Source organism: Daphnia pulex, chromosome 8 (genome assembly GCF_021134715.1).
Source record: "Daphnia pulex isolate KAP4 chromosome 8, ASM2113471v1".
NCBI lineage: Eukaryota > Metazoa > Arthropoda > Branchiopoda > Diplostraca > Daphniidae > Daphnia > Daphnia pulex.
In genome coordinates, this window is record NC_060024.1 from 8,383,098 (window position 1) to 8,402,254 (window position 19,157).

The window sequence follows — 19,157 nt, forward strand, 5'->3', positions numbered from 1 at the left end:
ATTCTTTGCTTTCTTGAAGAAGGTGAAACTCCGCTCTGAGATCCATCAGAAACGAGTTTCCATTGGAGCTTCATGTCGAAGTAATCCTTTTCTTTTAGATTGCGGAACTTTATTTTTATTTCTATCCGAGTTGCGTTCCAGCGATAATACCCTAACAAGAACTTTCAAACTTCAAACGTTGTGGAATAATGGTACTATCCCCAAAAATTAAACAATTAATAGGATTATTTAAAAGTAAAATAATAATGTCATATAATATTAGTTTCCCCGAAATACTTCCCGAACATTTTCAGAATTCTTTATTCTTCCTTCTTCGTCCAAATAAGCCTTCCACTGAATTTAAGTAAGTGGAATGTGTTTGACGTAATATTTACCAATTTTATCTTTATGTTTAGCAAATGAGCAAAACGAACCTCTTGTGTTGCTGATGCGACCAGGAGCCGGGGCCGGAGCCGGGGCTGGTGCCGGAACTGGAGCCGGTCTTTGATTGTTTGCCGCTTCGGCACTGCGATAGGATGAAGGTGGCTGATCTTGCGGTGCTGCTTCTTTCCAATCGTTCGTTTGCCTTCTGCGGTCTTGCCTCTCTGGGCTTGTCTGATCGTCCAGCATTTCTTCCCAAAGATTTCTGCCGATGTTTCGTCTCGGCCTAGCTCTTTGTCTATCTGGCTCTTGAGCTTGAGCTCCGGCTTGATCACGCCTAGGGAAACTCACTCACAGTAACCTGGTATCCACGGCCAACACTCTTATCTTGCGATTTGCGATGGCCGTGTTCATATTCGCCGTATGAAGACCTAGCGACTGCTCAAGGTCGGTCACTATTTCTTCTCCCTGAGCTTCAACTAGTTGCTTTAGGTCGGCTCTTAGTTCTGTATCGTCGAACGTTTGATCTCCTGCGAGTCTTAGCTCCTTTTAGTTATTTTGCGGTTGGCCCTCTGCCTGATCTATGTGCCTGGCCATGCGAGCTGTTAGAGATTCCAATTTGTTTCTTTGCGTCAGCAATGTCGCTGCTGTGTGCGCTTCCACGGCTGCTATTCGAGCTGGAGTATCCTCAAGGATATATATTTTAATTTTTTAAAACGAGTTTTTCAATTTAGACACAAGCCCCCCCCCCCCCAAAAAAACAGTCGGTTTTTCATTTTAAATCCTGAAGTTGGGTAGACAACGAGTTATTCGACGAAGATGGGTATTAGTTGCCCAGGGGGAGTGCAGGCTGCTTACTTGGCCCCATCGTGTGGATGTTGCGGTCGGGATCGTTCAATGCCCGTCAATACAATATGCACGGCACATGGCGGCACAAATCCATGTGTAAATGAACAGTGGCTGCGCATGCAGCGACCTGTCCTCTCGTAATCCAAGCACCTTGAACGGTATTCCAAAAAAAACGGGATTATCATCGTAAATCGCAGGATAGGCAGCCACGACAGGGGGTGGAGAGCGGGCACATCTAGAACTACGAGGGCCAGGAGACGGAATTCTTGGACTGCCTACTCTCTGCACCGGTGGCGAGCCACTTGGGTTTCTGTCTCAACGACCTACTCCCTTGCAGGTTCATCGTGCCATCTGGGTTTTTGAGTGGGGCTCGACTGGATCTCGCTCCGTTATTTGCTGTGTCTTGCTGAGTTATCGTCTCAGCTAATATTTGCCTAACGGCTTATTCCGTTTGCATTGCCGGGTCTGATTGGGTTCTTCCAGGCGTTTTGGCAGTCTCACCCGACCATGGTATCATCGTGGCTCCCCTTTCGTCCGTTCTTCTTTTTTTCAGACTGTAAAATTATATCGAAATGAATAAAACAAGAAGCAGTTCTTTATTTTTATAAGTGTTTTGTTTTAGACAAAAGACACAGGAACAATATAGATTTACTGTTGGAGTGGCTTTTTAACCGACTCTGGATTTCTTGCGGGAAGGGTGCTTAGGGTGCTTCTTTTAGTGCCACCTCCTCTCATTATGCCGCAAAATGGAGTTATGGTTTGGACTCTGAACCGGAGTTGATCCTTTGCTCCGATCTTCTTGGGACCGGGCGGGGCAGTGGTCCGTCTTCTGCCTGAGCTGTGTCATCAGCCACTGGATCGTACTTCACTTGATGAAAAGACAAAATTTGATCCGGCATGTATAGCTGGAATTTTAAAAATAAAAAAAAACCTGTTACACACTGCGATAAAATTATGAGCAAATTAAATTAATTAAATTTCATAAAATTAAGACTCACCGCCTGTTAAGTTGTTATGTTGGGAATTTGGTCCAGTGTGGTTTTTGTCTGTTTGTCTTCTCGTCTTCTCGTCTTCTCTTTTAAAATTGTAAACTCCAATTTTTCTGGCATGAAAGAGATTCAGATACATCTTCATGTATGCCGCCGTTTTGGCAATCTGTTTTGTAGGACGTACGACACATACTCGAAAATCTAAAATAAAAAATAATAATTAAACAAAGAATCAACGAAAATCTGTAATAAACTTACTAGTTCCATCGATTTGAAGGATAAGCTCATGCCCATATTGCGATCCTTGATTGAATTGATTAGACTACATTTGAAGATGATCCTTTTAATCTTTGAATCCAGGAGTGGCTGTACCACATGTGGGTACACACCACCCCCAGGAAATAGTGCACGTCGGATTTTTCTGGCATAGTGCTCAAAATTATGGGTGGGAAAAATTTCCTAGTATTAAAATATTTGCACATTAAAAAATATTAGTTCAACAACAAATGTAATTATAGAAAACAAATTACCGAGTCATATATCCATAATTTATCAGATGAGCAATATATTGATCGTAACAGTAATCTTTTGCCAGTTCATATTTTTCCCTTGTTGAATAAACCCCATTTTTTTCATGACCTGAAAGAATTTAAATTATTGAAAATAATGTGTGAACCATTTTTAATTGCAAAATAACCATAAATATGGAGATTTACGAGGACATCACCATTTAACTTAAAATTGTGTTCAACCTCGTATGAAGTTCCAACTAGAGTTGTCGAAAAAACAAATAGACTGTGGCTATCTTGTTGTGGACCCCGTGCAACCGACATGGCCCTGCAAATAACACGTAGTTTGAATTTATGATCCTACAAGTATTTTAACTTTACGGCTGGGTTGCGTCGTCGGCTGTTGGAGATGTGTTTCATTTCCAACACTCAATCCCTAAAATTTGGCAATTAATAGGATTGTTCGGATTATTAGGACTTGTTCACTTTTCGTCCGCCAACCATGTCTCTCTCTCGAGGATCAGCTTGATGATCTCTAGGTTAAATGGATCCAGAACTGCCACATGAAGAACGCTGGTTGTCGATTAGGAAACCATAATCGGATGAAATTAGAGTAATTCTTCTTCAAAAGATGCTTCTGATGGTTCGTAAGCAGAGGGGAAATGGAAACCAGAACATATAAAAAAACACAAAACAAGTTCTTCAAAATTATAAATGTCCTCCACATCACATTGGTCATCATCGTCAGAATCAGACTGATTTTTTTTTTAATGTGTAGGCCGACATCTCTTCCGCATTTGGGAAAAATTTCGAAAACATACACAGGAATTTAGTGGATTTATAGAATAAATTGGAGTAAGACACTTAGAGGTCTTCTACGCTTTCTGTTTGTTTCAACGATGCTATAAAAAAATGGTGCCACGCTGACAAGTGTTGTTGAGAAAATATTTAGTAGGTATTCTGAAAGCGTGTCGTAGCTCATAACTTCTTCCAGTATCACCAGGCATACATCAATGAACCGCTGGTAGTCTTGAATGATTGTTGCTTTTTTCCAGTCCACCGCATCGTGGAACAAACTTTCAATGTACAGCTATCTGTCGGCATCACGACAGATTCTCCGGATGACGAGAAGAGACAAAATTTTCATCCTCTTCTCAAACAACAGTCGTGGATAATCCATTTGACCAGTTAAACAGTGCAGTTGCGTGGGGCTCGAATCTGGTACAAATGTTTTTAATATCGAGTACCGTTTTCGGCAGAGAGGGTAAATTTTTTCTCCATGAATTTTAAATTTTTTAAATGGCGTCATCAAACGAAGCTGGCACGTCAGCTTAACTGTGAAAATTTAAAGCATGTTTTAAAAAAAGTACAAATAAAATACTGGTTTTACCTGGTGCGATGATGTTCTCTAAAAATGTCACTCAAATTGCCACGAACAGCAGCAGCTTCTTGACCATGGCTATGAGGGTAATAATTAATAATGTAAACTTCGTTTCTTTTCGTCATTCGATTCGGACAATCTTGGGACTATTTCAAACGACAATGGAGGTAACAAACATGACCCCCAAGGAATAGTTAAATTATTAAGGTATATAAAGTACACAGTTAATGAAAACTATACTTCCCTGTTTGAGATAAATTATATCATCTGGTGTCACGTAATGAGTAGCCCCATCTTGATCTCATGGAAGTTTCCTGGCGTTCGTAAATCCAGCTCTAATATTAACCATTTATATCAGTAGCAGTTTCAGATTCAGACGCAATGACGACAGGGAGTAGTGGGTGAATGACACGAAAGATGATTGACATTAAAAAAGTGGCAACAATAAGTGACACACCTCATATACAGTAAAAAGAACACATTTCCCCCCTTTTAGGTTTATTTTGCGCTTTTCCATTCTCTTATTCTCTTTTCCTTTCCCACTATTTCGGGGGAAAATCGAGTTTTGTCGGAGTAAATTTTTAACCTGTCGGGCTAAAAGTGACCTCTGTCGGAATCATGTCGAGGTCTTGTCGACGTTAAATTTTGTCTGAAAGGATCTCCACTTTCTGAAACCAGATGTATTACATTTTTTAAAAAATTTGTTTTTAACTTTAAACTTAGATTGCAAGAAAAAAGTAGTTTACTTGTATTCATTAGTTTAGTTTTTGAGTTTTTCATGACATTACAAAATGATTTGTCAATTTTGCGATGATCAAATGATGAATGCCATGATTTCTCAATTTCAATTTATTTCCTTTTCTAGGGCAGTGTTAACTTCAAACAGTTAAGTTTCAAATTTAGGATGCTTAAAGAACAATAAGATGATCTTCTTCGAAATCTGTGAAATAAAAAAAATGTAACGATGGAGTTTTATTTTTCAATCCATGATTGGCAAATCAATCCAATAAATATCAAATCTTGGCAAAAGAACCGTGGAATTTGTTTCTTGTGTGGGATGCAGAAGTCCCGTTCATCTCAGTTGTTTACCTGGAAATGCACTTGGGAAAGGTAAACTTAATAACACATAAAAAGTATAAGTGGCAAAAGGTTAAATTTGTTTGCAGATTTTTTTAAGGCTGCATTGTGTTAATGAAGAAAAAAACAAAGATTCCAACTTGAAATGCGCTGCATGCACTGTCCCTGTGATGAGAACAGCAGCCGAACAGGTTTCTGATTTGTTCCTGTCTCGGGATGAGAACATCCAAACAAGTTTCTGATGTGCATTTATCTGTGATGAGAACAAGGCTGCAGCTTATTTGTCCTGTAAGTAAAGATAATGACATTTATAATTTAAATAGTGAGTGGTTGTTGAAATCAGCCAGAACCCTGGTGTGACCATCTTGCTAATTGATTGAATGGGATTAAAAACATGACTCCACTTGTAGAGATGATGCCTATAAGAATAAATATATAATTTGAATATAATTGCAATGTAATTAACTATAAATTTTAAAAATAATGCGGCCGTTGTCCAACAACCAACAATTTCCACACCAGTTGTTATGCTTGAGCTGACGAGTGATTTTGAACGCCAAGTTTTGAGAAACCCCATTTCGCGCAATCTTTAAACAATTAGCTTATTAGGAGCTACATTGAAAGACCAGTCCCAACGCAGGAGCCCAGTGTCAACGATCCAACGAACCCACAAGCCAATCATTATCGGTCTGTTTCGTGTTTTTCAAGATCGATGCAAAAGTGGCATATAATGGAACTAATATACAATAATACTTTTTTTTTACTACTTATATGTCATCGATTGCTCATCAATGATACGGAACGTTGAATTGGAAAACGGAGAACACTAAAATGTGGAATGGTCATCTGGCGATGATATTACCGGCCCAAAATAAATTCCTGTCCAGCAATCGTCACTCAGGTTGGCAAAAACTTTGTCGAAAAGCGGGAACATACTTGTAACCTGAAGCAGCATGATAAGGTTAACAGAATTCTTCCCGTCTTCCTGGGATGAGACCTACGACCTAAATAATGTAAGGGAGCCCCCTTTAAAATGGTAGAACCCCTTTTGGCGGAGACGCTGTTAAAAAAACCAACTAGGAACCGATGGAGCGTTCCGTTTTAGCAAGAGCTGTTTCCAGGATTATGACAAAATTATTCACAATAAAACCTGAAGGATCTTTTCTTCCAAATCAAACATGAAAACCTCCCTAAGGATTTTTGCCGGGGAGAGGTTCTAGTAGAGAACAAGCGTCATCTCATTTACATGACAGCAGAACAAAATTGCTTTACTGAAATCTGCCGTGAGAAGGCATATCGATGGGTACATTTTAAATCATCGACAAACCATTCACACAGCTTTTTTCCGTTCATAGTTTCATTCGGAAGGATAAAAATCTGAAACAGATTCCTGGATGTTTTATATTCCTGTCTGGGCGGACGGAAAGCGACTACAGAAAAATTTAACTTATTCCTCATGAAAAAATCCCCGAAATGTTTTTACTATCTAGAAAAAGAAATGAAGGAATTGTTTCAACTGGGGTATATCCTTCTCCATCGTAAAAAGCATGGACATGAATTGGTCAAGAATTTTTTTCGCATTTGCGTGTCAATTGGATTGCCGGAGTAAGAGTGTGGCCCCCCGTTAAGTGGTCTGTTTTTAACAAAACCAGTCAGAACGAATAGTAACGCCGAAGGTTGGCATAATCGTATCAATGAAAGGGCGAGGGCAAAAGTAAATATTTATGAACTGGTCCCAAAACTGTTTTTGGAAGCTAAATTTATCCCCTTGCAAATAAAGTGCTTTGTAGAGACAAAATCTTAAAACGTTGTCGAAAAGTCATGGCTTGAGTAAATGTAAAATTAATTAGACTGTGGGAGTATTACCAAACAATGCTAAAATTAATTACTAATCAAACATAAACGAAAATTTGCCTAATTGCTAAGGCGATTCGTGAAATGTCGATTCAACAACCTATTTTATGCTGAATTGACCAGTATCCCTTAAAATACTCAATAACCAATGTTTTTGAGTTTAGTTTTGATTTTGAATTACATAGATTATTTGTAAAAAACACAATGCAAACGGAGAAAACAGAACCAGGGTGCTTCTCAAGTTGCATTTATTATTATGAAATTTTGGAAGGTGGTTTTTTTAGCCGGCAATGGACTAGAGTGTCAACGTTCTTTTTTTAAGGCAAAGCTTTTGGTTGCTCGGTCGCAACGAGGATGGATACCGATGCTTCTGACCCCAGTCAGCAAAATCGTGGAGTTTCAAGAGGTAATTAAACACTTCAAAATCAAAACTTTTCTTTGCAGATTTGTAAGGTGATGTATCTCGATACAATACCCCTCCTCCTAGCCAAAGTGATTTCGATCACGTTCATCAGCGTTCTAGTAGTGTTCTTTCATTAATTATTTCAAAGTTTAGTCACAATTAATGTTTTTACTATTGAAACTTAACCAGGGCCACTGCAGATACTCAGGAGTAATCTTTGGGATTGAACTGCCCAGAGGATGTGCTATGCATCAGCGATTCTCAACACAACCATGGTAATCAGTAACGTTTGAGCGAAGGTAAGCCTGTAATTGAATCAAAGTAATTTTTATGCAGGGCATTAATGTCAGGTATACTATCTTGTGCACAGGAGAGTTGAATGAAGCTGATCCACAACATCGACGACCTCCATTACCGGCAAGGGCAACTACATTTTCATCTTTCATCTCTAACGTTTCACCCGTCTTCCAGCCAAAATGATGTCGATCACGTTAATCAACGTTCTAGTAGTTTACTCTCATGAATTCTTTTGAAGTTATTATGCCCCTACTTACCCAAAACTAAAAGACGCCATTATAGTCTCTGTGTGCCTCGTTTAAGCCAACACTGGTCGAAAACTCGTCTCTGCGTAACATGATATATTACATTCTACAATAAGGTAACTTATCGTATTTTATGTCATATAATACTCTTTCTAGTTATAACATTATGTAGTTGATTCTATTTAACATCACTAATTGTCTTGTTTTTTTTTTTTACTTTTTTGGATAGTGGAAATGTTTCAAACACGAAAAAGAGGTTGACAAGGAGTTGAAGTAAGGGATGAGGAAGAAGGACAACATTGGCCAAAATATCGTGGTGTTGCCCAGAAGAGAAGGCCACATTCAACGAACACCATCCTTCACTTTTTCTGAATCTGGAGGAATCGGTTACCTTGGGACTGAACGTGATTGGCAAGTCTTTCAAGAACATTCCCACGTCACCATTCCAGGTCCGTTGCCTAAATGTTTTTGTTTTCTTCCTTTCTTTTGTTTGTTTTTTTTGTTTTTTGGTCGTGAACGATCATTTCGGAAATTTTTCTGGAAGTTCTGTGTTCCTTTTGTCTTACTCATTCAAGGACTTTTGCCTGTCTTGTTTTTTTTATAAGAGTGTATTTATTTATATACCCCAACCAGAATTTGTAATGTAGTGCTGACCAGCAGGCGTCCATCTGTTGTAAATGGGGGGGGGAGGGTTCGGGTTCATTAATCCATTTGAAACTGAGGACGTTTCGTAAAAAACAACCGGCGCGTGATGATCGGTCTCTAGTTTCGTTTCTCTTATTTTTTTTTTGTTAATAGTACCTGCTGAAGCTGACCAAACAAGTGTGTTGTTTAAGCCCAAATACTGCCATGACAATAGCCACAGATTGTTTACATTTTTTACGTCTGTGGTTGGTACATGCTATATACAGAAAATTACTACAACATGAAAGATGGGACTTACACAGCAGGGGTATATGTTTACGGTAATTATTTCACTAAGATTTAAAATAATAGAAACACTGAAATTTTCATTTTATTTTAAAGGGGATAGTGACAATACTACCAGGTCAACATAAAAAAAACATTAGAAGTAGTATTTTATTACAGCGAAGAAGAGACTATACCCTACGCTGACGAGGAAAATTAAGTCATAATTTAATATCCATTGTTTAAAGCATTCTTATATATACTGCAATTACATTATTGGGAAACAGAGCTATTGTTGAAAGTGAATAAAAGTATATAATTGTAAGCTTTTTGATTTCTTTCATTGCATTATTCGTCATCCGCATATTAGAGTGTGCGTGGAAATAAAATTCATTCGCAATCAATTACACATGGGTGTGTTCATATTAGGCTTATTCTGTATTATATAGTATTATTAAGCCTTGTCTGACTTTGTCTGACCAATTGATGAAGGTCAGATAACGTCAGACAAAGTCAGACAAGGCGGGACGGGCTATTGTAGCAGACATCATCTTGACTCGAATGTTGCGTTTCCGCGATGGTAACAAATGTAAAAAAAATGTCGAAAAGCCCTATAAGTCGTGCTGAAAATATCAATACAAAATTGCAAAACTAAAAAATTTTATCAGCATAGCATCACTTTTATTTAAGCAAACACAAGAAAGGTAATTTGGGTTAAAATCAGAAAAAACTGCTGACTTTTAAAACGTAATTTGAGTATCGCCCCCATCGCCACTAGACGATAAACCAGTTCCCGTGGCATAACTAGGGCGGGGCCTAAAAAGAGGAAGGGAAGAAAATCGGCTTTAAGAAAAAGCCCTTGGGGTGTTGTGTTTGTGTTCAGGAATCCATTATCGTCCGGCAGATGGCCTCTGACGTTAAAAAACACCAAACGGCAGTGGTATTCCGTATTCGGGCTTGCACTGTCGAAGAGAGAGGTTCTCTAACGTTTCTTTTGCAGAATTTTACCGGCAAAGAGATTGGCTTATTGACATAAATATTACTCATAAGAATTTTCGGCTTAGTTTACCTTCATAATATTGGCAGCATTATCGGTAACGACGGCAGCTATTTTTCTTATTAGGCCCCATTCGGTCACAATATTTTTCAGTCCTTTTGCTAAATTTTCGGCGGTATGACTGGTTTCAAACGCAATAGTGTTCAACACTCTTGAAACCATTTTCCATTTTTCCGACAAATAGTGGACTGTAACGGTCATATAACCATCATTGGTTAAAGAAGTTCAGCAGTCTGTTGTCAGGGCGACATACGGGACTTTTCTTTCCTTCATCAATTTCCCTTTTGCATCCCTTTAATTATGTAAATTTAGTAAATCATATTTAAAATTAAATTTATGAAAGCGGTAGACAACCTATATAGTTGAGGCAAAATTGTGTGTGTAATGGTGCCGCAACACGGAAGAGTCAACCGCGGATCATTGTGGCGGATAAGGTCGGAAAAATGTTGATTTTTCACCAGTGACAACGGCTGCATATTCCGGGAAATATATAAAACCAGAGCCACGAAAAAAGCCTGCAATTTTACACTTGATGTGGAATAAGGCATATTGCCTATATCTATATTACTACCTATGTGTAAAAGCAAATCAAGTTTTATACATAGCAACATATCTCTTTTAAATTATGTTCATCACTATCAATTCGCAACTTCTATTTCATAATTTTCTTAATCTTACTATTTGATGTTGAACTTGTCGTCGACGAACTTATTGATTCAGACGTTGTTGGAGCAGTAGCAGATGGTAGTGGAGCAGACGACGATATCGATGGAACTGGATCATCTGCTAACGTAGCATTACTGCCCATTTCCTCATTTTCTTCGGTATCTGTGCCGTCAAGCAGTCGGTTAGGTCGGCTTGAAGTCTTCTGTTTTTTTCTTTTAGGTTGACGTTTGTCTTTGATGTTGTTATAAGCCTCTATGTGCAAGGATTCTTTGCTTTTTTCAAGATTTGACCAAAGGTTAGAAGTGTTCGCTCTAAATTCCCGAAGTTCTTGGTACAAGGTACATCGCCAAAATCGTTTATCCTCCACCACGATATCCTCGAAATAATCCCAAACGACACTTGTTTTCCGCTTTGGCATTACTATAGGTTATTGCAACCTACTACCAGTCAGCACTCAACACGAAAAAAGCTCAACTATTCATCTATCACTACATTAAACGAACATTCTATCACTACATTAAATCAATTAAAAAGTAAAGATGATGAGATTTAAAAAAGACATTTGGGAAATGGTAGACGAGAGGGTTAAATGAGGGAGGAAGGTGGTGGAAGCATGGCTCATGGCCGCTTTTACCGGGTCTAAACGTACATTAGACGACAAAAGTTACATATGGACATCATCTTTACTTTTTAATTGGTTCAATTATTTTATTTATTTGTTAACGAAGGGTTTCTCTTCGTTCCAGTGAATTGTTGATTCTGTGGTGCGTCTTGTGACTTGAACAGCCGACGTTCGCCATTTCACTTCTCTTTGTACGACACACACGTTCACACACGTGGACAGGCCCATTTTCCCCCTCGTGCAGGTAATTTGATCTTTTATTTAATTCATTGAAGTCGTCTATTGGTCGTATGAAATAGTCTAGAAAAAGCCCATTGTATCGCTATCGTCGTAATCGATTATTTGAAAAATACAGATATGTCTGTATGGATATATCGCCATCACTAGTGATTACTTTCAAATTAGTATATTCAATTTGATTGGTGTAATCTAAGCTAGCGAATTCTTTGCTTTCTTGAAGAAGGTGAAACGCGCTTTTTGGATCTCAGAATCGAGTTTCCATTGGAGCTTCATGTCGAAGTAAGCCTTTTCTGTTAGGTTGCGAAACTTTTACTTATATCCGAGTTGTATTCCAGGGACATTACCCTAAAAAGAAGTTTCAAAATTCTTTGTGAAATGATGGCTCTATAACCTAAAATTAGACAATTAATAGGATTATTTAAATGTCATTTGATATAAGTTTCCCCGAAATACTTCGCCGAACATTTTGAGAATTCTTTAATTTTCCTTCTTCGTCCAAGTAAGCCTTCCACTGAATGTCAGTAAGTGGAATGTGTTTGACGTAATATTTAACGTACAGATAGTTGGAAGTATGATAGACGAGAGCTTAACATAGGCTCGTCAACCCCCCAAGATAAAATAAAGGGAAGGGGGGACATAAAGGTGATTAATCAACTGGCGGATTGTACGACGGTCCCCAGATCGTACTGGCGTAAGTGGGCCGGAAGAGTGACTCTGTGGTCGGATCGCGTCGTCCGCTGTTGAAGATGTGTTTAATTTCCAACCCTCAATCCCCTAAAATTTGGCAATTAATAAGATTATTTTAAATTAAAATAATAACGTCATTTGATTTCAGTTACACATCAATTTTATTGTTGACGAACTTCTTGAGTATTCTAAATTTTTCATCGTAACGTACCCAACCTTTTTAGACTTATTTACGTGAATAACGTAACTATGGGCTCATCGGCTGATATAAACCACTAACCACAGTGTTGCCAGTCTTATATTCGGATGGAAAACTTGACGAAGTGGAAGTTTCTTTCCATTGCGCTAAGTGAACTTTCGGCTAAAGTCTATTCTTCTCCACGTTTTTCAACAACTAAGCCCCGAGCTTATACACGATGCTAGCGCAACAAGTTTCGATCTTTTGATGGATATCCTTCATGCTAGTACATTAAATCAAGGGTTGGATTTGCTTCCTGAATGTCGACATATGGTTGATCCCAATGCGTTTTTCAAATGTCTGGACTCTGTTTTCAGCCACTATAGCAAGGCAGAAGCGACACAAGGGGACCAAAAGCCACCGAAAACAAAATCCCAAATCGCCACAATCGTTAGCCTCCAAATAGGCAATGAAATCCGTATCCACGGCTTCCATGAGAACTCTAAGTTCTTTAAATCGAGGTAACATATTGACAGCTGGATCTCCCTGGAAGTTCTACTAACTAATTTATTTCCAATATGAGCTTTCCCTGGCCATTCCACATCTATTGGATTTTTATTTTCCTTACCAAAGACTGCTATCATCGTCGATCCAACCATAACCGACAGAAAAATGATGAGACACAAAATGTCTTTGCATGACCTTTCTCTTGTAACAAATTGATCGTGTGCCATTATTTGTGGATTGACTGGATTCTAAAGAAAAATAAGTATAAAAAAATACATTGCTCAATGAAAAAGTTTCTTGGCTTTGCATCTGTTTTTACTTACCAACTTCAGACAATGAAGCGGCTTACAGTTGTACTTGTGGAATTCGAACCACTTTGTATTCAATTAAATTTAATTAATTCCGTTGTACTACGAATCCAAACCAAGTGTACGACTCGTACGAACTGAGAAATTGGCGAAGGAAAAATGGCTTCTTCTTCAGCGTGACAGCGGATGTGCGACTATGTTTCATGTCATGTCAATGTCATGCATTAAATGAGTCATTAGGATACTACGAAGAGTATCAAGCACGTTTGTATTCTTGTCCGCGGAATAGCAAGGTAGGTCAGTTTGGATAACATCCAAGTCTAAAAGGGATACGACTTAATTTTTTTTTCGATTAGAAGCGTTCATTAATGAAGTCACACCTTCGTGACAGCACGATGTATTAGGAGAGGTTGGCAAACTTGAGAGGAAAGAACTGTGCCAACTTTCGGTACTCGTTCTCACTTCTACCTCTAGGTTCTCTAGTGTTAGTGGCCCTGAAATCTGGCGCAGAGTTTAACCATTGTGGATAAAGCATCATGGTTTAAGCATGTTTTAGTTCAGTAATAATAAAATTAACACCACGCTAGTTTGTAATAACGTAAATTCAATTACAATTTATTGATTTTTTTCCAGAAATTCGTAGTTAATTTCTTTTGACATCAAATGATTAGTGAGTTCGATCGTGCTTAGGGTTTTTATTCTTAATGCTTCCAGGGTAGTTTGCGATCAAAAAGGAAAAAGGCCTGTTGAATCACATGCAAGCTCCTTTTCCCATAGGTCTTCCAGGAATGTTTCTAAAACCTGTCAGGTAAAAGAATTAATTGGTATGAATGGTGTGCAATTGTACAAAAAAATAATTGTCAAATGTTATGTGAAACTACCTTTCTTCTATTCTTCCAAGACCCATTGGACAAACTCATCCCATAAACCTTAGAACGGCCGTTCATAACATCAAATACGTTGTTCAATTTAAGAACCATTTCCTCTGTAATTTCAGTACCTTTAATTAGAAAACGATGTTATGAATACCATAGTAATAAGAAAAGTATTAGTAAATAACATGCTACCTTGAAAGGAATCCTGTGTTTCCGGCATACTTCTGAAATACCGAAATCCATTGGCAACTGAATGAGACAGCATCTGCACTGCATACTTGACTTTCATCTTTGAAAGAAATTCATTCTTTTCTGTCCTCTTATCATTATTCTGAATTCCATGAAAAGCAAAAAAAAAATGATACTAAATCCCATGAAAAGAAAAGACTATTATTCCTGATGTCGGCAGTCATTATGTCAAATTCATTAAAAATTTTGGAAAATCATGCTATTTAGAATTACTTACTGCAGCCAACCCCCTATGTTTTACCAATAAAACCCCGAGTGCTCAGTTACTATACGCATAACAACACAGTCTTATTTGGGATTAGTTCAGACTTTCCGGTAATATAATAGCGCCCCGAAAAGGTAAATGTAAACATGCAAAACGGACTCGCTGTTCTAAAAATATAGTCGCCATTAACATGCTAAAAGAAAGAATGGTCGCTATTGACTGAAGCTATACGGTGTAATTATAGACGAATTTAGCCAGTTTTTTGTTGTTGTCATTTTCTTTTTTAAAGTAAATAACACCTTGTAATTTATACAAGGATAAAAGGCGCTTCACATCGAATGATCCCGTAATATCTAATCAAAGACGACTGAAGAGTTACGATATAGCGAAAGAGCACGAAGGTGCGCCACAAATTCAAATGTATTTGGATATAGATGCGTTTCTGTTAATCTACTTAACCCAGAAAGAGGAAGTTTTTAATCCTGTTTGTGAGATACATAATTTTAAAGTCCGTAAATCCTCAATTTGACCTTTGTACTAGAAACGACGAACAAAAAATTAATATTTAAAAATAATAATGAAGAGATAATACGATACAAGACAACACGTTTATTACTTGTACTTCCTTGATTGTGAAGATGTTATTTCGAAATGTCTTCATCAGATGAGATACATCTTCTGCCAGAATATTGAGAGATGTGTCAGAAGTTACTCGATCAACAGTTTTCTTGAATGGATTTGTTTGAACAAGATTGTTCTCTTCAATTTATGTTACAGAAGTGATGTTTTCTTCATGTTAGGTTTAAACAAGATTTTCACCTCCTGTTTCTGGGGTTGTGTGTTCAAGACCGTTCTCTCCACCAAGAGTGACTTCAACACTGTTTCCATCAGATGTTGTTCGACCATCAAGTATCTCTTCTGGTTGTTTATGGCATGCATTGTTTGATAATGGAGAGGTTGTTTGTTTCCGATACTTTTTGCTTGGGGCTACCCCATCTTTGTAACTTACATAATTCAAAATAATTTCATGAATAATACAGGAATTGATGATGAATTCTTCTTTAAAATGTCTAGAACACACATATGATCTTTTCTAGAACACTTTCTGTCACTTCTTTCCATTCCCCCCCCATAAAATCGTATAAAATGAATTGCCTTTCTTCTTTGGGTGGTTTAAATACCTTGGCATCATTTTCTTTGTTGATTTGTGATTTGTATCCAGTAGAACATCCAACCACAAAACACTTCACCGTTTCGCAACACGATTTATAAAAAAACACATCACCCTAATTTAAAGAAGGAAATTATCAAATTAAACAACGAAATGGAATCTATTATCAACAATGGCAAACGCTTTACTTCTGATAATTCGCGCTAAATCTGAGGGCCACTAACACTAGAGAACCTAGCGGCAGAAGTGAAAACTGTTTCCGAAAGTTGGCACAGTTTTAAGCGGGGAAGCCCTACTGCGTTTGCTTACCTTTCCTAATACATCTTGGTTACAGATTGTAACGGGGAGGGGATAAAAAAAACTTTGAAAAAAGTAACTTCAATTATGTACATAGATTGCTTAAGAATTTTACTTCTCGGAAAATAAACCTTCCCTCACCATATCAGGCAGTTTCTTTTTTGGATATATCTATATTTGACACTTCTGTACACTACAGTCTCGGTAAAAAATGGGGAAACACATTCTGCATTTTAATATTCGAAATTTATTAAATTAATGTTGAGTCTGCCATGTCCTCTGGAAAAGAGCCTCCCCCGTTCGTTCGATATGACGATATTTGCCTACATGTGAAAGTGGTGCGAATCCAATTGCAATAAGTAGTCATCCGACATCGCTTGGTCAATATCATCAGGTCCAAACACTACACTTGTCGCCAGCTTGGAGATCGCTGGGGTCCATGTTTTCTCCCTTTTTGATCAAGGAGTGGTAATAGTAAGTATGTTGTATTTAGCTACATAAATTAGCAAAAGCCTCATCTCTTATTTTATTTTAGGGGAGATTCGCATTTTTTCAAAGACGTTCATAGCTATCCCCCACTTCCGTCACAAGAAGCAGACCTAATTGTCGTTCAAATCCGTTTACAATTTCTCAAGCAAGTGATTAGTAAGGCTGTTGAACACATGGTGAGTAGAGGACTAAATTACTTCTCTTTCGCATTCATCAAATGGAATATTCTTGTTAACCAGTAAAACAATCTTAGTTTTGCATTTGATTATATCAATCAAGCAATAAAACTGGGGTATGAGTGGAGGGTCAATGTCGACGAATTAAGAATAAAGTATGTCAACCTTCTGTATCTCAATCATATGGATCACCTGGCTCATGAAGTACTCGTGTCCATTGAATCCGACGAAAAACTTATTTCGACATTTCTCGTTGCTGCTGGAAAATAAGACTCAGTATGTTTTTGAAGCCTATTGATACCTTAGCTTTGAGTCCGTGACAACTGAGTGGCTATTAAATGGGTTCTTCTCAATACTGACAGTGTTGTTCGAGAGCTAGAAGCATGTGTGATCCAATGCCCAGAAAAAAAACTTGTTTGTTAGTTGAACACCTTTCCCGAATTCCAATCGAATGCAATGAGAAGTTCATAGCATGAGCAGAACTTCGTTCATTATAAGAAGTAAATTCTTCCTAATGGTCGAGTAAAGAGCTAAAAGATCTCGACATAAAATTCCCCTTTTTAAGTTTCAATCAGGGGCATAGAGAGATCCCTCTTTACCCGTGGTCTCATATATATATTAGAAAGAGCTCAACATAAATACGATAGTCTAGTTTTATTCATACAAAGAAACAAAAAAGCCAAAACCTGATGTATTCAATTTCTTTAGTTTTTCATTACATTAATAATTGTTTTGTTAATTTTGCGATGATCGAATGATGAATGCGATGATTTCTGAATTTCAGTTTATTTCCTTTTCTAAGGCAGTGTTAACTTCGAACAGTTAAGATTCAAATGTAAGATGATTAAAAAACAATTGGGTAATCTTCCTCGTCATCTCGTGAAATAAGAAAAATAAAATGATAGAATTTACATTTTTTAATCTGTGATCTCCAAATCAATCCAATAAATCAAATCATGGCAAATAAATTGTGGAATTCGTTTCTTGTGTGGGATGCAGAAGTCCCATTCATCTTAGTTCTTTATATGGAAATGCACTTGGGAAAGATAAACTTATAATAACAAATGAAAAATATAAGTGGTACAAGGTTACATTTGTTTGCAAATTTTTAAAGACTGCGTTGTGTTAATGAAGAAAAACAACGAATATTCTAACTTGAAATGCACTGCATGCACTGTCCCTGCCATGAGAACAGCAGACGAACAGTTTTCTGATTTGCCTGTCCCTGATGTGCCTGTCGCTGTTGTAATGAGAACAGACACACAGGTTTCTGATGTGCATTTCTCTGTGATGTTTCTCTGTGAGGAGTTAAGTGGTCTGTTTTTAACCAAGAAATCATAAAGAATAATGACGCAGAATGTTGGCATAATCGTATTAATGAAAATGCAATAAGAGAAAAAGTGAATTTTTACGAACTGGTCCAAAAAATGTTTTCTTTGGCTAAATTTATCCCCTTGCTAAAAAGGTTGCTTTGTAGGGACCAAATATTAAAACATTGTCGAAAAGTCACGGCTCGAGTAAATGCATATGAAATTGAACTGTGGGAATATGTTATGTTATGTGGGAACAAAGCATCCATTAATTGCAAACAGTAACTAATAAAGAAAGTCAAAGAAATCTACAACAATGTCATTAACGAATTAAACCATGCCGTGTATTATGATGATGAAAAAGACGACCTAAGTGATGTATCCAAAAGTCCAAAATGTGAAAGTTAAAGACAATTTTCTAAAGTTTTTGCTGTTCCACTAAATTTAAATGTGTATGCTAGCGCCACAAATAACAAATCCATGACAATATACAAAACAACAAAAATTTTGATTCCTATTTTCGGCTCCTATATTATTTGCCGATACGACCAGCACCCCTTTGAAAACAATCAATAACACATTTTACTGATGTATTTCGAAAAAAGTTTAGTTTCGATTCTGAATTACATAGATTATTTGTAAAAAAAAGCAAACGGAGAAAACAGTAGGGGAAACCGGGGCTATGTGGCACATTTTTTTTCTTTACGATTCCATTTATATAAAAATAAGGGTTAAGACAAAATAAAAGTATAGGGGTTATTCCCTGGCATTTATTTACATTTGATAATTTTTTTAATTTTTTTCGTTGAATCCCTTAATAGTTATGTGATTAAATGCCAAGATAAAAAATGCCGAAAAACAAAAAAATTAGGGTTAAAAGGAACAGAGCCAGGGGTAAAATGGAACATCATTTTTCTCTGCAACGGCTTAATTATATTTATTAAATAATGCACTGATGAAAAGGAAATTCATTTCCCTTTCAGAAGTGCTTTATTTTTATTTATTTTATAAAGTAGAAGTGGAGATATTATCAAAAAAGTTTTTTCGGTCATTTTTCCTTTGTTTTTGTTGCCAGGGGGTGTTTTTCTGGAAATAAAGTTGATCTGGCAATACCTGTTTTACCCCGTTTTCCATGTCCCGTTTAACCCCAACCCAAAAAACATGAAAGAAACTAAATTATTACATACTTAGGAACACATTTTTTATAAAATATTAATATCATCTTAAGCTAGAAAGAAAACCCTATC

At 37.3% G+C, this 19,157-nt stretch overlaps 1 long non-coding RNA gene across 1 annotated transcript; it reads left to right on the forward strand.

Moving 5' to 3' along the window:
- The first annotated feature begins 9,838 nt into the window (after positions 1 to 9,838).
- On the forward strand, positions 9,839 to 13,111 carry LOC124200410. The gene is made up of 3 exons (XR_006877302.1): positions 9,839 to 11,462; positions 12,701 to 12,844; positions 12,907 to 13,111. It is a non-coding gene; the product is annotated as an uncharacterized LOC124200410 (long non-coding RNA).
- Positions 13,112 to 19,157: the final 6,046 nt, after the last annotated feature.